The sequence below is a fragment of the Phalacrocorax carbo genome, chromosome 8, assembly GCF_963921805.1.
Source record: "Phalacrocorax carbo chromosome 8, bPhaCar2.1, whole genome shotgun sequence".
Classification (NCBI taxonomy): domain Eukaryota; kingdom Metazoa; phylum Chordata; class Aves; order Suliformes; family Phalacrocoracidae; genus Phalacrocorax; species Phalacrocorax carbo.
The window spans coordinates 4,338,439-4,364,899 of record NC_087520.1 but is presented as its reverse complement, the minus strand read 5'-3'; the positions used below and the strand labels follow the sequence as shown (position 1 = coordinate 4,364,899).

The window sequence follows — 26,461 nt, the reverse complement described above, 5'->3', positions numbered from 1 at the left end:
AAATTGGAATTTCCATAAAATAATGCTGAAAGGCACAGGGAGAAGTCAAAGAACATTTATGTTCCTAACGAATGGAAGAATAAACATGCAAAACAAATTTGGGGACACTCAATTAAACATTTGGGGGCATGTTATGGCATGTAGATTGTTTAAATTATTCAATATATATTAAGCAGCTGCATACACAAATGAAAAAGGACAAAGCAGTGGGTTTGAGAGAGACCTTTTCCCTTTGCACAGCAACTCATAGCTATCCAGGGTGTGATTATTGCATTCAATAGACAGGGAGGGTTTGTGTTGTAGGGTGCCTGGACTGCACAGTTTTCACGTGAACAAGGACCTCATTCCAGGGCAGAAGAAGGTCCCACAGCAGCATTTGCAGCCCTGAGGTCACTGAGGTGGGATCAAAAAGACTTTGTGTAACCTCAGGGCTACTCTGCTGCGTTTGGAAATGCTGGTGCGTGGAGGGACTCGGTGGCCGCTGAGCACAGCCAGCACGCAGGTGGTCCGGCGCCGTTTCCCATCCTTGGGTTGTCCTGGTTGATTGGAAAATCGTTGTGCCAAAGGAAACTGGGAAGTGGCAACCACATTCTTCGTTCTTTCAACACCCGGATGAATCTGGCTAGAGAGTCTCTTCATTTTTATGGGGGTTTAATCATAGCCAGGGCTGGCAGCGTTCCTTACAAATAAGGGTGTTTGGTATTTCCTGGTGCAAGACCAGGCTACTCTGCATATGATAACTGCAGGGTTTGTGTTTTCTGGGAGGAGGGAAATAAAAAGAAGGACATTTTTGCCAAGGATGACATTAAAAAGCTACACTGCAAAGACAAGCTCTCCAGAACTAGAAAACTGGGGAACTGAAGTTGCTTTGTCCCTGTCTCTCTGCATGCTTCATCGTGCAGATGTCAGTAACAAAACCAGCTCCTGTTCCCTTGCGTTGCCTGCCTGCCTTCCCAGGTCCGCAGCAAGCTGCGGCACTCAGAGTTCAGGTTCATTCGATGTCGCTGAAGAGAGGAGAACTGTTTTCAAGGCACTGATTTGCAGAGTATAGACTACCTGTGAGCAGGTGAGGGTCTGGCAAGCGGGCAGCAATTGCTTTTCTCTGCTCCAGGTGACGTTACCGGGAAAGGAATTGTCTTTGGGACACCTACTTACAAATGTGGGGTGGTTTCCAGAACTACCTTATAAATTAGGAAACAAACAAACAAACAAACAGAAAACTTAAAATTTATTTAAAATCTAAAAGCAGTTAATGTGAGGAAGATCAGCTGTGAAACCATCGTCCTAAACAACACATAGCAGCTCCTTTCCTTTGGGCTGACAATTCGAACAGCAGCTCCCAGCCTCTCGAGCTGAGGCCTCCCAGAGTATCAGTGGTTGTCACAAAGAGTAGAATAATCCTAAAGAAATGGGAATTTACCTATGGGGAAAAATCCCACCATTTGGGAGCTGGTGGCGTAATGTCAGGGGAGCCTTGTAGAGGAAAGAACAGGGCAGGAAAAAAAATAAATCAGTTTTCGTGGTGAATTGGGAAAAAACTTGTGGTGGACTGGGAAAATACCAGAAAATGTATTCTCTTTTTGTTGTTCCACCTCAAATGAAATATCACCATATCTGTGCAGGACAAGCCAAAATGGGGGGAAAGTATCACAGCTGGCAACATCTAGGGACAAGAAGAAGCCTCAAGCAGAGAGCAGAGAGGGAAGATGTGTCTGGGATTGGCACCAAATCTAAAACAAATCTATCTCTGCCTTCACACTGGTAGATGGCAGAGGAAAGAAAACTCATTGTGTGTTTAAAAAACAGGTCATCGTCAAGAAAAGTCATGGAAACCTTGAGTAGACATGAGCAAACAGCCCTGGGGGAGTCATTTGTCTTTGCTGTCAAGAGGAAAATTAAGACTCCAGGGGACACAGAGGCTGGGTTTGATGGATGCTTGCAGCAGAAGGCAAGTGGGTCAGCATTCCTGTCTGCTACGAAATCGGGTCCTTTCCCTGAAGAAAAGTGACTGTGTCAAGTGTACACCTGTTGGGAGGAGAGAGGCGATGGGAAGATAAATGGTGGAAAGCCCCTGAAGTTATGTGTCTCTTCTTGCTTGGTATTGACAGGAATAACCTCTCTCTAGGGAGGCAAACTGGATCACCGTGAGTTGGGGACTGGTTACCGCTGCATGAGTGTGTTTGTGAGCAGGGCATGCTTAGTGGCTACACCTGCATTAGCCTTAGCAAGCAGATCTGAGAAGCGGGGTGTCCGTACTAAATGATTTTGGGGGGATTGGTCCCGGCACTGAGTGATCAGTAGTGGCCCATGTGTTTAGGTGAGCTGGAGCACATCATCTTGTCTCATGTCCTCCAAAAGTTCATGTGCTGCAGCACCACTCCACGGCGCAAGCCAAAGTGCCATAAGTGGAGATGATTTTGCTTCAAACTTCCTGATCCTAATGACAACTCTTATGTAGATATACCTGGATGTGGTACCTATTGGTTAGGAGAACATTCCTGTGATGGTCAATGCAATGCAGCTCTGCAACCACCAAACCGGACTGTGTGAGACCCAGCCCTGCAAAGGAAGAGAAAATGCAATTTTTGTTACATTCAAAATCCAATAAAATATTGCCCCTTGTATATCCTTAGAGATCTTCACGATCAAGTATCCTGTCATCTTCTGAACGCACACGCGCACAGAGACACAGAGAGAGGGAGGACATATCTGCTGATTAATAGCCCGGATTCATTTTAGTGGACAGACACACCCCAGTCAGCTGTGCAATATATATTTCTACTTGAAAACAATATTTGGCTCCTGAAAACAAGCTACTTCAGTCACTGAGGGTATGGTGAATCATGCCGCTAGTTTTACTGATATTTTTTTCTGTTTTCTGGTCAGATTTATTTCAGCCATAAAGCAGAATCTGGTGATTAATGTTCAGCAGATTTCAGCTGAGCGATATGTGGTCTTAGGTTACTAATATATTCAAAAAAAAAAAAGGACAAAAAACTTTACTGGTAATATTTCAATACTGATAACTGCCAATGCTGGAAAAAAGCTGTAGACAAGCTCCAAGTCTTGAGGTCATCTTATATACTATTTCAGCTTTTTAATTAAATTAGAGTTTCTTCATCTACTTTTTCAGTTTAGGCACTGAGGATGTACTGAAGACTTTAAACTTACTTTTCCTGCAGTTCTCACATAATCATGGGCTGCAGGAGGGGGGAAAGCACCGCATATAATGAGACATACTAGTAAGCCGCAGAGTTTGGCAAGCACAGTGATCTCTAAAGAGACTCAAGGTGTTTATAGACATTTCAGCCACGATAGATCTTAAGGACTAGGCTTTAAATTCTCAGCATGTGCATCCATTTCTGAGCAGGTAGAGAAGAAAAGGTACTGGTGACACAGGAGTAGGACTGGAAAGGATTGCCTGGACCCTGAGAGCAGTCCCTGAACACAGCAGTCGCCTCCACCAGGGAGCCCCCAGGAAGAGATGGGCCCCTGCTTGGCAGCAAACCTCCTCGTTGTAGTGTCCTCTTAGAGACACGTTACATTTCCATTGCATCCTGTGACACCCAGGCCTGAAAGGGGAGGAAGAAAGGAAAATGCTCTTCGGTTGCCAGCCCCACGCCACCTCCACGCACACATGGCAGCAGCCAGTGGTTCATACTTGATGGTCCAGTTAACCATTCAATTTATTTTAGGGAAGATATTCTTCGTTTGGCACCCGTGACCGTTTCCTATCAGGCCGATTCATGGGTGCAGCAGCTCTCTAGCTTTGCATTCGCTCAAGCTTCAGCTCATTTGCCTCTGGCAGATGCAGCTGGAAAACAGGTCCGCAATGCCCTTGGTGCAGTCTGTTTCAGTCTGTGGGTTTTTAGCACGGGTGTCCAGTCCATACTCACCATTTACTGCAGCAGCAGCTGCAAGCAGCTGTGCTCCCCCAAAAACCAGGTGAAAAGAAGCTCTTGCCTGTTGATACTGGTCCTTGTGTGACTTCCCCGGTCCCCAGCATGAGGCTGTGCCTCCCCAAGGAGCATCCTCAGCCAGAGAGGTGAGGGAGGCCGGTCCCGGCAGGACGGGCAAGCGGAGGGATGTGGATGCAGTGTGTGCAGGAAGCACATTCCCGGGACATGACGGCACATCCCGGGGGCCCAGGGGCTGCACTTGTGCTGGGGAGGAAGGACTGGGCTTGCTTTCAGGCTCCCCTTCTCACTCGGGAGCAGGACTTCGAACACATTTTCTGAAGACATTTCTGTGTTTTTCCCAAATTCCCTCCTCATTACTTCCACTATGAATCTGAAGGAAAAATAATCCGTAAGCAAGGGTTAGCCTGCAAACTGCCGAGAGCTCGTGGCACGGCCAGGACCCCTGCCTGCCTCACTCCTGCCGTGTGTGCGTACCCACATCTCCCCGTGCTGGGGGAGAACCGCTATGGAGAAGGGGCATTTTGTCCCACAGCAGCTAACAGAGGGTCCATGGCATTCCCGGACACCAGCCTAATGCATTAAATAAAACTCCAGGAACTTGCAAGGAGGACGTGCCCCGCTGCAGCCCATGCGAGATGGAAAGGAGACGGTGTGCATCAGCAGGACACCCGCCGGGCTGCCTCCTCGCCTCCTCGGCAGGTTCATGGTCACTATTGCAAGGAGGGCAGGTACAGCAGGGCCTGAATATCCACCCTCATTTTAGCTGAATATTCTCTCTCCGAAGCTGCGCTCACTTTTTCCCAAAGAGGTACTTTAAGGGAAGGAATCATGTTCACCTACAAGACGCTCAGGTGAAATTTGAATTCACTTTCCATGGTTTTCTTGCGCTAGAAACCTGATGTCAATATTCACACTTATACAATCCAAGACTAAGAAGATCTGCCATTTGCTCTTCTCCACTGAGCCGTACTGAGCGGCACGACCAAACTCTTGAAAATTATGAAAATGAGATTAATTATTTTTAAGTCACAGATACGTCTGAAAATATATTAAAAGCAAATGACAAAAGCATGTACTGTTGGAGGGAGCCAAGGCAAAGCATGATCACGCCAGAACGGAGATTTGGAAATATACCTTCTAAATTGATGCAGGCTCCCCTGTGATGATGGGCTTGCAAGCTTGCAGGAGAGCTCTGAGCCTGGAATTTGCTCTGAGGGAGCTGTGGTTGAGTTTCTTTTTGTCACTGTTGTTTTGCAATGCCATAAGAAGTGTTGGTGAATTTGCAAACCCTAAAAGCGTGGACCATGGGTGGGTGCTTTCATCCAAGGGCTAGAACAAACATTTTTGGTGTCAGCCCATTCCAGAGAGATTTTCAGTGTTATAAATTAAAAAAAAAAAAAATTAAAAAAGCTAAACAAGCAACAGCTGTTTGGAACCGGGCCCTAAACCCGAAGTATATAAATGGTGTTCAGACAAATGCTTAGAGACAGTGACAAGCAAATGCTCAGCACAAGAACTGCAGGGTGATTTCTAGCTACCCTGCTCCCAGGATGCTGGTTTTTGTCCAGCCACAAGAAATTCGCCATTCGCTGTGACGAGAGGCTCTGGTGACGCAGCCGCTGCCACATCTACCTGGTGGGCGTCACTGGGGGCTCCCAGCGACGATGGGCGGCAGCTCCGGGGCACGTCCCCGGTGACCGCACAGGATGTGACCCAGCCTTGCACAGCAGATTAGGAAGCATTTAAAACCGCTGAATTAGGGGGCTGTCCGTAGAAATGTTAACACTGGGGATAACAAACCAGAGATAATAAGAGAGTAAGTATCAAAAGAAAAGAGCAACGCTGGACAGGCTCCTGTAAGGGGAAATACATGCTCTCCAAGTTGAATTATGAGTATTAGCTTGTTTGGAAAGGTATTTGCCCTTTGGACAGCCATATTTGTGTTTTGAGCTTCAGAAACATAAATTACAGTCATTTAAACCCCAGGCTTACATTTTACTTCAATGACGTAAATGAGTTCCCAACTTTCAAAGGCCAGCTGTCCCCTACAGCAAGAGGTAGCAATTATATAAAATTCTTTTATTGCATGGAGGTATTTTCAGTCCTTTAAGTTTATGTGCCCCAGGTGAAGCAATATAAACAAACTATAGCTGTCACAATTGTGTTAATAATGGAAACTGCATTTGGGAAGTTTTAGGGATAAAACCTATAACTTTATACTGCTAAGGTGTCAAACCTTCCCAATGTAAAACAGAAGTGCAGCTGTGTAAGGCACCGAGAAAGGTTTCTGAAAAGCCAACATTCACAGACTCTTTAGGTACATAAAGGTGGTTGCTTCCAAGCCACAGCCGGTAATAAGAATTGCTGGGAAAAATAAGGTTAAAAATACATTTAAATGGCTCTGGGTTCTTGGTAAACTTCAGATACACAGAGTTAATTCCACCCCTAATCCAGCCTCACTGAAATCCATGCTTTACAGATGTGCATGTGTTCATGGCTGATGGCAGCAAGGAAATACTGAGGCGCAGTATGAGCGCAGACACGCCAGACAGTCCGGCCTGGCTCTGTCTGCTCAGGGAATTGCTCCATCAGCCCCAGAGCTGGAGTTTTCCATTGTGGATTCATAATCCCTTGGCTTAAACTTCAAAAACAGACCAGGCAAAGCAATTGATTGCAACAGTGCAGGTAGTTGGGTTTGTTTTTTTTTTTCCCCAGCCTCAGTAGATGAATAGAGAAATGCTGCTACCTTAAAAGAACCGTTCAAAGCCAACAAAAACCACATCAAAAAGTACCAGTGTGCCTATGGGTGGATGGCTCTAATTTGCTGCCCTGTCCACCCCAAGAGCAGAGCATGGTGCAGCAGCCGAAAGCTCACTGTGTCCCCAGCTGCGCACGCACCTGGAGCTGAGCTTATTCTGCTTTCCAGCTTTTCCTTCGTTTTTGTACGACAGTGACATACTGAGCTACATGGAAAACAATAATTCTGCTCCATGGAAATTTTTAGGACCAGTTTTCGCTCTGCATTCAGAAATACTACTTCCCTTTCACCCTTATTCGGGCAGTGTGGGAAAATTGGCCCTCCACAATCAACGGCAGTGATGTAACCACCGCGCCGGAGAGCTGCAGGCGACCCGCCTGCTCCGAGGAGCCGCACATCACAGCGTGCACGCAGCTGAGCCAGCAACACAGCTCACTTGCTTTGGCAAACGGGGGGACAGAGGTGGTCCAGGAATGGTTCACAGACAGGAACTCACCGTAGTTCCTCTGCCCTGGTGTGGGATGGAGCAGAGTTTGCAAGCCCTGGTCCCGAAGGAGAGGTATGAAACCTCCTGGTGAACGCACTGTTGAAACCAATAGCCTTTCAGTGCTACAGTTGCAGTGCTGATGTGTGCGTTCATGAAAGGCCTTTTGCACCCTGCAAAACGCAAGAATTTTTTTCCTAGGAAGAGTGAGAAAAAAACCCCACATTTAGTCATCTGGTTTGATTTATGGACAGAAAATCCAAATGCATTCACATCCGGAGAACTGAGTTCGCATTGGGATGGGCGTCCAAGCTCTTCGCTCCTGCTAACCACCCTACACTTTCAGCTGTCACCTGGAGAGATAGCTATTTCTAAACATAACTTTTTTTCTGACCTCATCCCATAAACAAGTTGGGGCATTTACTGTAAGGCAGGCTTCCAGCAAGGCAAGGCAAAGGTTTGAAGGCAGAGCAGGGAAGGTTTGGATGCAGTTCACGTCTCTTGCTTGGTGAACTGACAAGGGGGAGAACTGAACTTCAAAGGCTTCTATTGCACAGCTGATGACATTTCGGAAGAAAAGGAAAATCGTTACTTTTTTCAGAGATTTACAAATGCCATCCATGTCCATGGGTGTAATTTTCCATTAGGAAAAAGAGTTTCAGAAGCAACATATGGACCATGCAGTAAAGAAGTTACCATAGCAACCAGCCTCCTAAAAAACCCCTATATATGTATACAGAAATTAAATGATATAATAATTATGGTCGAATGTCTAAAGTAATTTATAAGTCCCATCTTCCCAGCAATTTTTTGTCTATTAAAAGTCTAATTCATGCTTCAAACACCAGCTTACCGTGCTGCCTCTCAAACCTGCACATATTTTGCAACTGAAAGTCAAATGCATTGTGACTGACACTCACTGACAACAGAGTGAAATCTAATTTAGCTAATTCAAAATATATGCTATAAGCATAAAAGAATGGTTAAGGGACCAGAATGAATTAAGCTCTGGGAATACAGCTGAGATGACATTTATGTTCAGAAAATGTTAGCTGTTAAAAATAAACACGTGAAGGGGTGTGAACGTCAGAAAAGTATTTCAAAAACAGGGTGTTTTACCAGGGCAGAAGGGAATTTGGTGGGTTACAGCCCTCCCTCCCCTCTGTGTGGTCCCTGTGCAGGGACAGAGATGATCTCAAATCGTCCTCTCCCCACAGCTCCAGTGCTCCCATCACGGCGGGCTCAAGGACACGCCCTTCTCCTGCTCTACTTTTTTGCAATCTCTGAAGGGATCTTAAAGGATTTTGTGGTTTGACAGAGCATGTTCCCATATTTCTCTGTGCTCTGGCATTAGGAACCAGAGATCTGGTTCCTAGGCTGCCCAGAGAGGTGGGGGAGTCACCATCCCTGGGGGGGTTCAAAACACATGTAGATGTGGCACTTCAGGGCATGGTTTAGGAGGCCTGGGGGTGTTGGGCTGGGAGTTGGACTTGGTGATCCTAGAGGTCTTTTCCAACCTTAACGATTCTATGATTCTATCTTTCTTGTTGTCTACTGGACACTCTGGAGATTTAGCAAAGCTGGATTTCCTAAACATCTAGGAAGACAAAACCTCTGCTGTTGAGAGGGGATGGGGGTATGGAGTCGGTGCCAAGAGAAGACCTCTTCCTGATGCAACTGACTGTGGGATGGAAGGCCACTGGGTGCATTGATGTTGTCTTCTGGATTCTGCTTCAAAAGATGCTGCAATGAGACCTTTCACCCTTGCCCGTGGGGCACCATCATGTCCTTTTGGCTGGCTAGAGTGGAGAGCATTAATCATTAATTAAATGTAAATTTTACAGACTGATGTCAGTCTTCAAGCTGATAATCCTGAATGCTGAGATTAGCTACGGCATCCAGAAGCTCCAAGAGTTCAGGTCCCATTTTGATATATCTTCAGCCAGGAAACAAATAAATTAAATGCATAACAAATGACCAGACTCTCCCTATCTACCAGTGTTCAGGAAGACTCTCAGTGACCTTCAACGCGTGCTTTAAGCAAGCAGTGTTAAGCTTAGTCTGTTAAAACAATTTTTGGGTCACACCTGGCCCTTGTTACTGCAGGTGGGAGCCGTCGCTGTATGTGCTCTGCCAAAATGTGCATTCCTGTTTGTGGGATGCTGCATCCCTGACATGCAAACAAGGTTCCTGCCGTCACAGGAGCAGACGGTCCAAGGAAGACATTCACTTCCTTTTCAAAACAAAAAATTTGAAATGTCGAGTACCTGCCCATCGCCGGGACATTTCACAGTCCCTCCTTACCCCAGCTGCTGTTCCCCTTCCTGCTCTGAGCATTGGCTGCTGCAGACTCCATGCAAAAGGAGCTGAAACGCAGCCTTTGACAGGTTTTTGTGTGCGTTGCCTCCATTTGCATCCTTTCAAAGCACTTCTAGCTGCTCGTTCTTTCACCCTTTCAAAGTGAGTTGAGAGTTGGTGAGAAGGCTGGGAAGGAGGAGGCCCTGCAAATTTCACTGCGGAGGGAATGCATCGCTAATGCTCTTAAATGGACATTTATCCTGCACTGAACATTGACAGGAAGTTAATAAGATCACATTTCTAAGCCCCTTGAGCACTTGTTCTTCATGAGAGATATTTCCATTGCAAGCTTTAGCTCTCTCCTTCTGGCTAATTCGTGGCAAGTTGCTCAGGAAAACACTGAGCCATGATTCTTCCTATGTGAGCAAAGACTTGTTTGTTCTCCCTGAGTGGAAATCAGTGCTGTTAGAGAGCCAGAAGACGACCTTGGGTGAACTTACATCCTTTCTTTAGTGTGAATGGATATAAAACTAGCTTTTGCTCAAATGTCATTTCATTCATCTCTTGCACAGACACTTGATTCCGTCTTGCTCAACCAGAAAATAAAGGGCATCTTCGGACCTGAAAGATGCTCCCTGTTTTCTGCAGTGTCTCATGGGACTGTAACACTTCCCTTCTGCCTGCAATGAGGACCAGGGGTTTTCTGCCCAGATGGAAACTCACTGGTTTTGCTTGTTTTGTTCTTCTGCTTAGGCAACAAGGGAGGTCTTCCTAAGAAACGAGGGTACAAAGTCCGTGTCACATCTGGGCTGGACTGGCTCACCCTGTGCCTTGTCTGCTGGGAGGAGGTTTCAGTAGGTTACACCCAGTGTGACATGCTGAGACTTACAGTTCCTGCCTGGGGGGAAATGAGGAAGAGTCCCAAAGCTTGGTGATTACGGGAAGGTTTTCCACCTCGGTGACCACCACTGGCAGCCCTGGTGCCACCCGCTGGCTCCCAGCCTCAGCCTCGCAGGGGTCATCCTACCAAGGCACGTGGTAGAGCAAGGCACTGTCCGCAAGGATGAAAACAGCTGGTTGCAACATTTTTTTCTAGCATGCATTAAGTCATAAATGGCAAAACAGATGGCTTTTAGGAAACTTGGGCCCATGTTTGCATCCCATGGGAAGGCCACACTTGTCACTTGCAGGGGGATTATGGTTCCACCCTCATCCCTCAGAGAATGTGTGGTTTTATGGATGATACAAGGTTTGGTAAATGTTTCTTTGAAATGGCCGTTCTGTTTCCTTACAGGCATATAATATTCTTTTTGGTGGCTGGGCAGATAATACTTTTTGTTAATACTTTGCCCATAAAAAAATCACTTAACACAGGGAATTCTACATGCCTTTAGGACTCTAACTGAGGAATACCAATTCTGAATAGGGTAGAAACACAGCAGCATTTTAACATCTGGCAACAACAAAGAGCCAGCAACAAGAAGGGGGCAATGAGCAATGCCTTAGGGCTGGGCATTGGAGTTCTTGCACTGCTACAGGCTTCCTGCTTGATCTTGTATGAAACACACCCCTCTTGGGTCCTCAGCTTGGCACCTGTAAGGATTAAAGATAGAAATGTGTACATCACTGCATCCCCTGATTTATTGTGAGAGAGAAACAATTTAGAGGCACAGAGACACAGGAGCTGCACAGATCCCTCTGACACAGAGCATATGGACTGAAACAGAAGGGACCTTATGCTTCTCAGAAGAAGTTATTGTACACACAGAGACAAAGGGTTTTTATAAACCCAGTCACCTAAAGGTGGGCTCCATGATCTGCACGTAGCATGCCAAATGTGGGGTTTGAACATTTTGGTTCTTGTCTGTTCCGCATATCCCAATTTCTCCTGCTGAAGGGGAACTTGCCAAGGCTGATGCTGTGATCTGTGGGTTGTACGCCAAGAAGGCAGCGTGCGAAACCTGCTGCCTCCTTCTGACCTGCTGGGCAGAGTCTGTCCATCCTCAAGGCACAAGAGCCTGAGGGTCCAGACTCGCTGGCAGTATCAGGCTTCCTGGGGCTCATGATGTGCTCATGTCTCTACCCAAGTCAGTGTAACAACTTGTGTCATTGCTTCTGGCTGCCGTTCAGGAAAGCATCTCTAGGAAAGGACTTACACTCCTTTGCAATGAGACTTAAACACATGCTCAGGTGCCTCCTTGAGCAAAGATATCTATGCACATGATAATTTTGAGAAGGTGGCAAGGAATAGGCAAGTTCCCTCCAAGCCGGCATCTTGTCCTCCTCAGGCCAGCATCATGGTGCCCCAGATCCACAGATTTACCCCCTTAGGCTTGAAGAGAGGCCGTTCATGGGACAAATTTCTGTGACCTTTCCAAAGCTCTCCCCAGGCTAGAGATGCCAGGCTTGAAAAAAGTCATTTGCCAAATGATTTCTTAATGTTTGTGTCTTTGGGTGAAATCTGTCGTGCTTTTAATTTATTACAGAAGGAAAGTAGAAGCAGGGAAGGCTTTATGATTTTTAAGTGTTCTAACATTTAATTCAGTGGTTCAGTTTTTATTACAATTACATTTGTGGCAGAGGAAATTTCTCAAGACTAAGAGCTGATGTTGCTTTCAGCTACTAACACATTTTTCGATTAGTGTCAGAGAGTGCTAAAATTCCTTTCGCTGCTTCAGAAGTAAAGCCTCTGGCGCACGAGCGTTCAACATTGCCGCTCCCATTAGAAGTACACAGTGCTCAAGTACACCTTCCTTTTACTATTAATTTCCCTTTCCTGGGTCATGATTTTCCTCTGTCGCATTTCTCTTGAGCTGAATTTCTCACTGCAGGCTTCTTGATGAGCATTTTGCAAAAGCCACTTAGGTCTTTTCAGGCTGGCGTCTGAAATGAAATCTGTTCTTTTCACACTGTTCTGACCAGAATTGCTGAACATGTATCTCTTGCAACAGCTATTTTCATTTCCTGCAACCACATCTGTAAGTGCCATGTTCCCCGTTGGTGCAAATCAGTGTGGCTCCAGCGGTGGTACCAGTGATGTGCAAACTGGTGCCATCAGACAGTCTGGATCTCATTTCAAGGCTCTGTGTTCTTCCATGTGACATCTGACCCTCAAATAAAATGTTTAATACAGTCACTTAACTCATGATCCCTGGATTTCCTACCTCGGTATTGTTAATAACTTACATCCACTTCTGGCATTATATGATACTTATTATAGTTGGGGAAGTCACGCCATCCAGTGAGTTAGACCACGTTATGGCAATTCCTTGACCTCTAAGTCAGCACGAGAACAGCAAACAAAATTGGTTATTTAGGTGCCGTTCTTTTCCCATCGTGTTTCAAGTAGGAAATTTTGCATGAATTTCAGATCTCAAAAAAATAAGTTGAAATGTAAGTACCGGCAGAGGAAAGATCCTTCTTTGTGTTCTGAAGTTTTGCTTGTATAATGCTTCCCCAGTGAACACCTGTTACTTAATCCTTATGTTTTTCATCTCAAGACTATCTTCCTGATGCCTGAAATGTGTGGCTGGGTTTGCGGTTGCCTTCCGTCGCGGCAGACGGAGCTCGCACCTTGGCTGAGCGCAGGCAGCCCCCGGTGCCTGGCGGAGGAGGGCTGTGCTGACCCCCCAGCAGATGTGTGCGGGGCTTTGATCTGGCCGATGCCGGGTTGCAGGCAGCCCTGCCCATCCCTTTCATCTGCGGAGCCCAGGCTCCGGGGAGCGCGGATGTCAGACCTGGCCGCACAACAGACGCCGCTCAGCAGAGGGAACGGAAACCCGCGAGTAAACAGCTTCTTCTTGCTGCTCTGTGATCACCTAGAATATTTGGATCCCTAATATTATAAGTTAAGATGTGACTATATCAAATAAAATGAACGCATATGGTGCTCTCAGAGAAGCATGCTATAGCTACCACATCCTGATCATATTAGCTAGGGCTGACTGTCTGTACGTGGTGCATTAATTCACAAGCAGCAAGTTGGGAAGGAGCCTCCTGGACCAAGATGTGAACTTTGATATGACCCTCTCTCATGGTGCGGAGCCGTTTGCTGCGATATGTGCCCAGTCACATTGGACTTGCTAAGTAAGTTTTTTTCCCCCAGGTGTGTGAATTGGGATAGATGGTGGGAGGTGAAAACACCAGAAGTCTTGCATGAATCCCACCATATAGGTAGGGAAAATAGGGCCTAACAGGGGAATAATATCAGCAGGACTCTGAGGGCTGAACAGCCAGAATGGGAAAATCAGGCTGGGTTAAACATATCTTATCCTGGCAGTAAGAAAAATGGATTAACATAAAAATGTAAGAAGGGCTACAGTGGCCCAGACTGAAGGTTCAACGCCCCGGGAGCCTGTGGTCAGCTGTAGGCAACACCACAGACACCAAACTGCAGGAACAAGGCAAGTATATGCCCCTCTCTTATTTCCCCAGGTTGCAGGCAGGGGTGTTTTTATTATTTTATTTAAAAACTCTACATCTGTTGCTCTATTTTGCTCCTCTGCTTCCTAAAATCGTTTGGGGTCACTTCATGCACCGGTGTGCTCGGAAGGGAGCCTCACAGGTGGGATGACCATCCCGACCCCGTAACTGACCCCAGGCAGCGCAGCGCGGCGCATCCAGACTTCGCTCCTCGTGGATGGCTGCAGAGGGAGCTGTGAGGCTCGGGGACAGTGACATTAGTCACCTCTGTACCAAGGGCCTTGGAGCTGCTCTCTGTTTGTGAAATGTTGTGATGAGTGTTTGGTTTCTATTGGTGACATAAATCAATCTCACTGCCTTGGCGCTACTTTTCCAGAACAAAGAATTCCTGGAAAAGGGGAGCCCCACTGCTGGGTTGTATAATACAAATGTGCGATCCTGTTGGCCACATGGTATTTCCAACACTGGGTATTTTTTTCGTCAGGATACAACCAGGATGCTAATGAAAACAACACATGGAAGACCTCAGGATAAGCCCTGGTGTCTGCTGAATAGTGCATCGCTCTGGTCTGGGTCCTAAAGCAGATGTATCTAAAACAATTACCAAAGGAAAACAAATGTGACTCGAGGACGAAAGTCTATATGTGCCTGCAGGCTAATGGCTGGCTGGTCTAGGCTATGGGATTAACCTCCAGACTTTGCATATGAAGAAGCAACACCTAGCGAGAGGAACGGGAGCTGAAAGTACAAGTGGCCACAAAGGGAGTGTTGAATATGGTTTCTTCTGCTGAGGACAGAGAGGAGCTTCTCTTCTCCTCCAACTGGGGAGACCTTCCCACATGCCTGCTTCCTTGGCTGGTGAACCAGAGCGGCGTGCCCCAGCCTTCGGACAGCCAGCCCCAGAGCCCTTCTCCAGCTCGACGCATTGCAAAACTCCCCACAGAAATTGTGAGCACGGCAACCAAAATGAGAAAAAAAATCAAGCCTCTGTTCCTCAAACCAGAGCTCTCTTGTCTGGAGGGAATTAAGGAGCAGCCTGTTCCTCCTGCTGTGAGTGCTGAGAGCAGCCCTGGGCTAAGGCCTCCACAAACAGCATCAAAATATTTTGACAGACTTTAAAGTGCAATTTTCTGTGGAGAAAAATTCCTTCTTCCAGGTTAGATCACAACAAATGACAAGCATTTTTCTCAGCTATAAAGCTGAATATTTCATGTAGCTTTATGATGGGAAAATTTCATACTGATCACGGGCGATACATTACAAATATCGAGAAACACATCCAAGCAGACGGAGAAGGAGAAAACACAATTATTTCTTTTTCTTAGCAGTTCACTCGATGGAGAAACTGAGGGCTGAGCACAAGAATACTGCAAGAAGAAATTTTAAAAGCAGGTCCTCAACCTAGCAGAAACCTTCCAGCCCAGCTTCATGCTATTCAGTAGTTGCCTCCTCTGGCAGCATTAGTCCCGAATTATTAATATGGGTTTAATTATATCTGTTTGTTTTGATTCCTGTAATTTTTCAGAGGAAAGCACTAAGGAACTCTAAGTGGATAGGAAATTATTTGGTTGGGAGGTTGGGACTTCTTCTTCTTTTTCTTTATTTCTGTCTCAAAATACCTCTGGCAACGAATAAAGTACTTTTCCATTGACATTGGTCGTTCAGTAAATTCTTATGAAATTTTGGTTTGCTTTGTGATATTTGCCATTTGCTCCATGGAAAACTATATTTTTGGGCAGGCTGTAGAAATACCAAGGATACAGAACATCGATTTCAACCTCCTCCAGTTGGAAGAATTTTGGAGTGACAGCAGATCTGTTTTCCAGTGAGCTGAACCACCATCCTACAGCCAACATCTCCCTACGTTCGGCCTCGCTTCTGACACACCATCAAACACTGGAGCTGAAAGCTGGCCCAGATGTAATCCTGCGTTTCTGTGCATCAGGTGTGGGGCATGTGGGGGCACAGGAGAGATGCTGGCCCAGGAGCGAAACTCAGATTGCTACAAAGCACATCAGACAGAGACTATCCTAAGCTGGATGGGCAATAATTTAGCAAAATCAAACTTAAAAAAAAAAAAATTCATTGCTGGATTGTACCTTTTTTATTCTGATAAAATTGATTTCATCTTTTTTTTTTTACCTAGTGGCAGCTCCCGCTGTTCTGAGTTAATGCACAGAGAAAATCACAGTCTGATAAATTTTGATTTCTCCAAGTATATTTTCAACACTATCTATTTACACTGGAGCAAATCATGTTGTAAGGAGGTTGCTGACTGGAGGAGCATCAGAGGTGAAATACTCCCAGCTGTCCAGCGTTTGGTTCCATTTCCCCATCCTCCTGAGTGCTTCCGGGGTCACACCTCGTACCTCCTCCAAATCGCCCTGTGTAGCCTTAGACCACCGGTGCCTAATTCACCGAATTTCCCAGAGCCCAGACTCGCTCCAGTGGTGGCTTAAAGGGAAACCAACTACCTTCACTCACCACAGAAAAACAACTTCTAAGTGCTGTCCATTATATATCCAAATGCCTCGTTCCTGGCATTTGCTCAGGAACCCTCCCTTGCCAAATAAAACTCTTCTCCTCAAAGGCGGAGGCCGGTGATAAGCCTGGGGGTCTGCGTTTAACTGGATTACGGCTGTCACAGGTGATGTATCCTAGTAAAATCATTTCATCCGCCTTTTCTGTCTGTTCGCTAGTACCTATGCGGACAGGTAATGAAGGCTTCATTTAACTTGACTTTCCTCATATTAGTCAAACAAACAGAAAAAGCTTTCTTGTTATTAAGGGGAAAGATCAGAAATTCTTCAATGTGGGTTGTTTTTTTTTTTTTTGCATGCCAAGAAGTTATAACTGTACAAAACAAACCTTTCTCAAATTTCATTAGGATTAAAATGAATTTATTCTTCCCAGCAGATTCCTGTAGCAAACCTGTGTCCTCTCCAGTCCCTCACCTACAAATGCAATTAGTTACTGGGGAGAAAGGAGATGAATTCTTAAATTCAGCATGAGATAGCAGGTAGCAGCCTGGAAAACGGGGTCTACCCAAGCAGCTGCTCTCAGCAAAGACTTCATACTTTGATATCTTTTTTATTGGAGAAATTGTGAAATTCCTCCCACCACAAACTTACTCTCTGAGGGCCTGATCTGAAGTCAACGGATGTCAGGAGAAAACTGCTGTGGGCTGACCTCCGTGGCCATGCTCTTTGCCAGTTATCTATATGATTTCCAAACCCTGGTTTTTGTGCTGACCATTTTCTGCTTTGCATGCCTGAGCCTTTTTTTTTTAGTTTCAGCTGAAATGGTTCAGCCACCTTTAGGAAAAGCAGCTTACTTTTGTCCAGTGCCCAAAAGAAAATAAAAACACAAGTGGGTTTACTACAAATCCCCAAGACATCAACCTTTGGAGACGTACCTGAGTTGGGATAAAGAAGCCGTCCAGGGATCAGGAGTTGATGCCATAAAAATCAATGTTTCTTGGGAACAAGTCTGAAACAAAAACCACAGGGCTGAGCATTGAGTTTAGCACTTTGGGATTTGTCAGGGGCCAGTCCCGGGCACTCGGGGCAGTTCCTGGCACGGATATGCTCGGGCAGGACAAGGGCTCTGCGGGCTTAGGTGGGAGATGCAGGGGGGCAGCATCCTCTGTGTCACCAGCACAGCCAGAATGTGACAAAAAGTGGATTTTTTCAAAGCTTCCAAAAGAGCCATTTGTTCCTCTGCTATCTAAATTTATGAGAGTCAAGCATCCAAATCCCTAGGATTTGCTAATGCCCCACAGTGTATGCACAGCCTGACCAGACTCTGAATATCTGAAATTACTAAATATCAAAAGCAGATTGAATAGAGACATCCTAGCCTCATAAAAATGCCTCCTATGCCTTTTCTACGCAAGAGCTTTAGCACCATGTAGCTCTTCTTTTCTTTAAAAATAATAATAAAAAAAATCTGTTCCCATATTTAGGTTCCTCTCCTCCTGTGAATCATACTCAGATGATTTTTGAGGACCTTTCATTCTCTGCCTCACATGTTAATCCATATCTCATTTCTTAATTAAAGTTTTACTTTACAAGAGTCTTTAACCTCTGTTTCCAAGTGGCAAAAACAAATCCAGTTCCTCTTGATAAGGAAAACTCATTTCTGGTTGACTGACAAGTTTAATTAAATACCAATATTTTATTTTAATTGCTAGATTATTACCAAGACAGCAGCTTCAAGGATTATTATAAGTGCACAGGGGAATGGTACCTAAAGACCGAGCTGCACAGCTGTTTCTTCCTTTCTGCTTTTCCTTTCCCAGAAGGGGCTGTATGCGCGCGATGCTACATGGAGGAGCAGGGTATGGGCAGGCTCTGAGCTCTGATCACCCTTGAATAAGGCTGCTGACCTTCCTGTGCTTAACTGTGGCCCTGAGCATCACTATAGACACATATATGGTCTCTCTGCTAGGACACTGAGCACCCCCTTCTGCTCGCCACAACCTGCAGCCCTGTCGAGCTTGCTGGGGCTTTGCTGAGATCCAAGATGTAAGCAGCCAAGCTGTGCCAAGCCTTGTCCAGATATACCTCTGTTTACATTGAAAATTGCAATTCATAGCCAAAAGATGGCAGGATAGAAACTGCGTTATGAAAAACATCCCGTCCACATTCCTGGGGCTTCTCCGTATTACAACACTCCGCGGTGTTGCAACACAGTGCTCGTTGCTGGAGAAAGTGGAAAAACCTGGTTACGGGTCTATTGCACCATTGTATGTGCCAATAGCCATTATCTTTCCAAAACCATCAAATGTCTAGAGAAAACGGGGTGGCCATCGCAGATCAGGGATTCGCTAATTAATTCCAACTTCATTCGTGATGAATCACCGCTTATTTCAGTTGCAGTCTGCAAACAGGCACAGGAGTAATTACATACATATGTGCAGCTTCATTTTCAAGGATTTATTCTTGACGCTGATTTTTATAAATTATTGGCGAAGACTAGGTAATTACAGCTGCCTTTTTTTTTCCTAGGTAGTTACACTTTACTTGGTTAGATTGTTATTACAGAAAACAACCTAACCATAACAAACGAGGCTAATAGCCCTTTCCTCCAACACAACTAAGCCCTCCCAGTGTTGTCCTAATGTTATTTGCGGGATATGAGTCAGATATTGGTTTCCTATGAAGAACAGAGGAACAGAGCTGAATCACATGAAAGGTATCATGGAAATGAGCTTGGTGACAGGATGAAGCCGCAAGAGCCAAGTCAGATAAACTTCTCTAACAAGACCTTCCACTGTCCTCAATAAACGATGTAATATGGCCTCAGATACGCAAGCTACTGAATAACTCTTTCAAAAAGCGATTACATCCCAAAGCTCCCTATCTTGATGAAGATATTGTCATGATGCCAAACTATTCATCATACCCCGTTAAGATGTCAAAGCTGGAAATTCTCTTTAATTTGTTTATGTATCTTAGGAAACTTTTTGCTTTCCCATCTATTAAAGAAATGCTATTTAATATGTATTAACTAGGCTGTATTTTTCATATGGCCTTTACTGTAACTTTGATGATATACAGGAGTGAGATACATTGAGTGGGGTTCTGATCATTGATCAAAGAAACGGAGGGCCCTTGATACCTTTCCTAGGCTTGTTTCCCACCAGTCAATTAAAACATCAAGCCACAAGTTCATTGAAGCAGGAACCGCGTGGTGATGTTAACGCTACTTATCACTAAAAGCGAAAGACCTTGGCTCTCTGCCTGGTTCATCCCAACACGGGCTGGCAGAGAAGGGCAGAATCATGTCCAGAAATATCATGTTTTGTGTGCTTATTTGAAGGCTATCTTAACCACAGATTTTCAGTTATGATTCTCATTAGGTGCCTTCATCAAATTTGCATCCACACAACATTAGTACATGACTGTGATTAGGTTGTTACTTCATCTATTCGTGCTTTAACTTCAACTCGATGCTGGCAAACAATTCAGATATTCAAATATTGCAAGACTAAGTGGTCTCCTACCCTCCTTCTGAAATCCTAAAATCGCCACAGCCTCTGGGTTATTTCTCCACATCGGTATACCCACAGTTCTGTCCACATTATGCCAAGGCAACATCACAGGCCAAAAGTGTTCATGACAGCAGCTTTATAAAGTTAAAAATGAAAACACTGGCCACCGACAGTTCCCATGAAACAACCTTGACACCGTGAGGTACATTTCCAAGGCAATGTAAGGGATTTCAGCTCTAACACTCCCATTAAATTTAACAAAAGCCATGAGACCGACTCTCCACATACATCACAGACTTTAAGATGATCCAGAGACTCAAAATTCAGCTTTCAATTTAGGTCATTTGTTTTATGATATATTCCCCCAGCGCATAACTCCATTCATGTGCTGTTGGTTTTCAGTTTCATATGCACTCTGGGCTGAGCTGTTCAGTATTTTAGAGCACGAGCATATACGACATGCTAATAGGGGTGATCTCCACACAGCCAGGCCGCTCTTACTTTTTTCAACAGATTTGATTATTCCTTCTCCAATATTTAAAATTTCCCTTTCCTTGCCGGGAAGGGACACGCTCTGGCATCTAAAGATCCTTCTTCTCATCCAGCTTTCCCTGTCCCATCGCTGATGCGGTGCTCAGCACCAGTTCCTCAGCTCGCACCCAAGGTGGAGGGTCCCAGGGAGTCACGGTGGTTCATGAGCAACTGCATCACGCTGCCTCCCCATGGGAGCCAACCCCACCTTGCAACCCCCAGGCAAAGGCACGTGTGCCATTTGGATGGGAAGAGAGGTTATCCCCACCGAGCTGAAGCGAGTCCTGAGCTCTGAGTGTGTGAGCGCGGTATCTGATACACTAATTAGTGAAAATTGTTTCCTTTCCAACATCCTGTTATTTTACCCACATGGTGATTTACTGATGTTAAAAATTGGGTTTGGCAGCTGGAGCTTTCCTTGCTGCTGGTGACTGCCAGAAAAGCAGGTGTCTTGTTTCTGGTTTTAAGAGGCTTTTTGGTTTCCTTTGCCTGGATATTTTTTTTCCCTTTGAATACACCTTCCCTTCCTTCATGGCTTTGTTCTTTGCAATTCCTATCTTTTTTTTTTTTTTCTTTTCTAATCTCCGATTTTGGAATGTTTCCATATTTGACTGTCACTGGTATTTAAACAACTTCCTAATCTCTAGGATTTCCTTTCGTCTGTAAATCACCTTTAAAAACCCAGCAATCCCTTATTATTTCCTCTTTCATTTTCATTGTTTCATCTATAACAACCAACATTAAATCCAGAGAGCATTTAAGACCGATTTCAATTTCTGCATTAAAAAAAAAACACAATATTTTTTCAAGACTGAAGTAGGATTTTTGCCAGAGGGAATATTTGTTCTCTCTAGTAACAAGGTGACATGGTGCCAGTTCGGTCTAATTTCACATGGGGCCAGGAAAGATTCATTTAAACGGCTGCAATATTCATTCAGCGTTTCTTTCAGAGAGTGTCCTAAATAAGCTAAGAGCTGCGTGGTGTCCACTGAGTTGTTTCCTTCCTCCCAGGGAAATAGGAGGACTGTACTTATTTTCACAGGTAGCAACAAAAGAGACCATCTGCTTGGCGATTTTATAATCGGCTTATTTATCTGCATGTGGTCACTGCAGGAGTCTTCAAACGTGCCCCCTGAAACCGATGGCCAGAGGGGAGCCACGATGTCTGCGTGCTCTTTGGGGCGGGGGACCAGCGTCCGCCCCTGCACGTTCCACCCCATGAGCGGTCGCTTTGGCTGCGCTCCGGGCTGGTGTTATTTGCAGGCATCATTATTTGCCAAAGCTGGGCTGAAGCCCCAAAGGGCAACAGGTGGGGGGAGAAATCAGCAAAGTGGGCATTGCAAGGGGGAGAGAAGGGGTCAACGAGGTTTCTTGGCAATTAGCTGCCTGCAGCCTTCGTGTACGGAAGGAGCCCGGCGGTGTCAGTAATTGCGGTAATCAAAGTAAATCACATCTTGCCGCTTGCCTATGTGACATTTTGCTCCCTGTATGTGAGAACAGAGATGAATTTTCTGGTTGCGTTTGAAGATGATGATTTCAGAGATTTTTGCAAGAGGATTAGTTACACATTTCAGCTTTCAGTGCTGGAAAAAGGAATTTCTATGGAAAAAAAGAAATTCAGAGCTTTTGGTGCGATTTTGAAGAATACTATGGAGAGCCGGACATATCAGAGCGAAAACGGACCCCATGTATGTCGGGTCGTTGATATCTTTAAGAGAGCAATTGTGCTTTGAAGTACAATAGCAAAATAGAGATTTTTATCTCAACGAGGTATGAAGATAATTGCACTCAGGCGCTTTAAGCAGCACGCTTCAGATTTAAGCAGATGGATACAGAGGGCAAATCTGTGAAGGATGAATTATTTATTTTGGGCACGCTAAAACTTTGTCTCTTAAAGGTCATCAAACTTTCAACAGAATTGACAAAGTCTGCTGCATATGTGAATGCGATTAATCTTCTCATTAGTGAGAGGCAACATTTTCTTTTGAACTTGATATGCCTGGTAGGGGAACAAAAACCCAGAATAAAATCACTTGTGGAAAAGTACAGCTGAAGAGCATCTGTTTGTCTTACATCAGTTGTTCTGCCCAATTGCTTACAAAGAAATTAAACTGGAAACCTTAGAGCAGAATAATATGTTCTGGCCAGTAGGCACAAATATTTGACATATCTATAATTTTAAGTAGGATTATAAAATTAAACGCCCCCCCCCCCCCCCCCCAGTCGAGCAGCATTTATCAATTAGTATGATGCCTCTTCAGTGGCTGGCTAAGGGACTTCAGTGTCAAAGGCAATAAAAGAGTCATTTACACCCTGTACCAGAAATCAGCAGTGAATAAAGAAGAAAGAAATGCCATTGCTCATAATTTACTACAATGAGACTGCTCGCATGGGTAAGCTTAAACACATGCAGGAATGGCTTTAAAGGATTTACGACACTTTGCATTTAAATCAGACATGGGTCAAAACCGGGCCCCCGGCTTGAATTTATCCATCTTGGTCCTGATCAGCGGGGCCAAATTTTCATTTCTGAGCATACACTGCATTTCAGACGGCACGGGAGGGTTGTCCACGGAGGGCTGGGGCCGCGGTTACGCTGCCAGCCCCCACAGCTGGGTTCCCGGGGGAATTTCACGCGAGTGAACCCGATGCGAGCCCACGTGCCAAAGGGGTTTATGGGCAAAGGTAACTCAGACTGCCCCCGGTCAGCACAGGGAATCGATGGAGGAACTAAAGAGAGAAACAGCATTATTAAAGGAGTTAAATGAAGAGATGAAGGCTCATGAACGATTGAAATATTGTGTCATTCAGTGAAGGAGGTCTCCAATGGGTGCAATGTAATATGGGACCACGGACAGGAACATCATCAGTAAAAAATTGGTGGCGGCCTCACGGTGTTCAGGATCTGTTCCCTGTGCTGTCGGTGCCCCAGGAACAGCTGAAAAACTCATTCCATGGTCTTTCCCTATAAAATAGGGATAATAATTCTCTTCCATTTTTTTCAAAGTACTTTGAAATACACAGATGAAAAACGCTCAAGGTAAGTCATGTTTCCAATAAAAAATCATTTCTATTACTTTGATTAGAGTAACTTATTTTTAAATAGACTGCATTGTAAAAAACATTTTATGTGATTGCTTTTGCTTAAAACCCCTTTAATCTATTTGCAGAAGGCAGAAAATGCTCTGAGATTTTTCAGTCAAACAACTAAATGAGCTAATTAGGGACAGGACAAGTGTTACTCCATCAGGCTTCTTTGTGCATTATAGTCATGCCGACATTGAGGCCATTTGACATTAACAAATGCCTGAAGAAATCCTTCACAGAGGGATGGAAAGAGAAACAAGAGGAAGAGCTGCACAGGCACGGGCATGGCTTTGCTATCAAGAGCCACCAGCTGGGACTTTGGCTTTTTTTTCCCATGAAGACATGGCCAAGGCTGCAGAGCGGCATCCTCTTAGGTCAGGAGAGCACTTTGCCCTGGGCACCAGGTTACCTGCTAAGTCAGATCTGCCAGTAAAACCGGCGTTGCTGGAGGTAGAACCAAACTGGCTACACAGATTTTATGGAAAGAAGTTATTCCTTCCAAAAGAGTAAATGAACAGGAGATGATTTGGTGTCTGGCTTTTATTTTACTTTTTCTTTTCACTTAATTCCTCCACAAAGAGAAAGTGTTTAATCTGCACAGCCTAAACCAGACCTCCTCGTCTCCACCGTCTCCTACAAAACACCCACCAGACACTTCTGAGAAGGGAAGGATGAGGACATGCCACATAGGCAACCAGGCTTCAAAAATAGATACCATCTTAATGCTACTGTCAAATTAAGGCTATTGTGTCACGGCTGTATGCGAAGGGAGGCAATGAATTTAATCAAACAACTGATAACACTTCTTAAAATGACATCTCTCATCTTCGTCTTCCTGGCTTAAAAATCAATAGGAAATTACAGTCTAATGTACCTGAATATTAAAATTCAGAGATTCTTGTAGAATAGGAAGAAAACCTGAGATCCTGGCGATTACTCAGATGACACAGTTATTGACTTAATGACACAGACTTGAGTTGATTTTTACTCTGGGAGTGGTGCCAAGGTAATATTAATGGTTACTTTTGTGACTAATAACAGCACAGAGTCTGTATTGTGCTCAGCAAAAGCAAACATTTGAACAAACGGTACCTTCTTTTTAATTGCAGGGGCTGTGGCCTGACTACCTCGAAGCATGGCACACACATGTTTTAGTGTAAGTTCCTGTCTGCTCAGGAAAGTATTTCAAGATGCACAAAAGTACCTTTTTTAATCAACAAGTGAGCAACATAAAAGGCTGCGTCTATGCGCTAGCTTGCCTTTCATAAATAACTACTCCGCAATAACTTCTTAAATATAGTTGCACAAAAAATGCTGCGGCTCTTTCAAAAACCTGCATCCCATCTAAGTGCTGCCAAAGACAGCTTTGTCTGAAACCCAGCCTCCTGAGACTCCGCCTAAGAGGACTACATCGCAGAAGTTTTTGGGCTTAGGCTTAAATGAGAAGCCCTCGGGCACTTCATTGGCAATGATGTGGTTTAGACAGGGAAAAACCTCAGCAAAGCACAGCGACAGCCTGGGGACCCCAGGAGATGGGGCAGGGCGAGCTGGTGTCATCCAGCCCCGCTGCTGGCATAGTCCAGGTCGGGCATTTACAAGGGTACTTACAGCACCCTCTGAAGACTTAAATCAGCCTCAAAACGACAAAGCCGGGAGAGCTGCGGCATCATTTGCAATGGAAAAGCGGTCTGAAAGGAGGATGCTGAGCATCCTCTGACCTGGAAATCCAATCCCTCAGCCCCATGGCAGGGCACCAGGCAGGGATCTCCCTCACCACTGACCATGACTACCCATATTTATTTGCGGCAGAAACCTAGCACCGAAACACTCAGACTCAAATCTGAGATGCTGTGCATCTACAGGGACCACAGCAGGGATTAAGAGTGAAAGATCTGCTGCCAAATATCACAGCGTGGTGTTATTTGCACGGTGAGGGCTAGGCGAAGCAAGCTTCAGAGGCTGTGTTCTTTGTGGAGATTTTCTTTCTTAAGAGAAGATTGTAACCAAACTACCATGGGAAGAAAAGGGCCTTTGAACAACATACTTAACAAAATTCTAAATTTAAATTTAAGCGTGCACACAAATCGTTTCTGAATGTTTATTTCATTTCACAACGGGAAAATCCCCTTGCCTTTGGTTAGAATTATTACCTTTTAATGGGTACCAGAAAAATTCGTTCATTGCCGTAACTGTTTCCAGGATTTTTCTTCCTTTGCGTGCCCACAGTGTTCCCGTTTTGCTCGTTACACTAGTCCCAGGAACGTGCCCTGTATTCACTGGAACGAACAACTGGGTGGTTTCAGCAGCACATGAGATTTCCAGCCGGGTTGGAACAGGCAACCTAGGCAGAGATTTTAGACTGACCATTAGAACTGAATTAGAGTGAAAACCAGAGGACTAAAAGTTAAGAGTTGTTATTATTAGCAATTTCTTTGAAATAAGGTGCTGCACAAAACGGAGGATGACTTCATGATTTATTGTCAGGGAGGTACCACAACTGGCATGCCTGAGGTTCCTCTCTTCAAAAGTAAATACAAACTGGTGTGACAATTTCTGGACTGAGGTGACATACAGTTTATGATTTCTGGTTGTGTTCTTAGCATAACCGCCAGGAAACACGACGTGTTGCGAGTGTGGGCATGCAGATCCCCCACACTGGAGAAGACCTCCAGCCCCCGGGCTGGGATTCAGGAGCAGGGCGCACTAAAACAGTCCCCATACCACCGAGGGGCTGAGCTGGGAAGCCAGATTGGCTTAATTTATTGCATGGAGGAGGTCTGGAAAGTGGAAAATTAGCCAAGGCTGAACAAAGAGTCTCAGCTGTAGCCATGGGGACACACAGAGGGGCCGAACACCACCCAGGACGACTCAGTCGGGAGGAAAGACACACAGACATGCTGCTGTATAGGGCTGGCTCTGCTTTCACTGGGGAACCAGCACGGTTAAAGCAAGCTGAGCTGGGCACG

General features: G+C 45.1%; 1 long non-coding RNA gene across 1 annotated transcript; it reads right to left on the bottom strand.

Annotated features, from left to right (window-relative positions):
- Positions 1–1,264: 1,264 nt before the first annotated feature.
- Positions 1,265–17,377, bottom strand: LOC135314564 (uncharacterized). Its single transcript, XR_010374080.1, has 3 exons — positions 17,298–17,377; positions 2,465–2,559; positions 1,265–2,025 (listed from the first exon to the last, which is right to left on the bottom strand). It is a non-coding gene; the product is annotated as an uncharacterized LOC135314564 (long non-coding RNA).
- Positions 17,378–26,461: the final 9,084 nt, after the last annotated feature.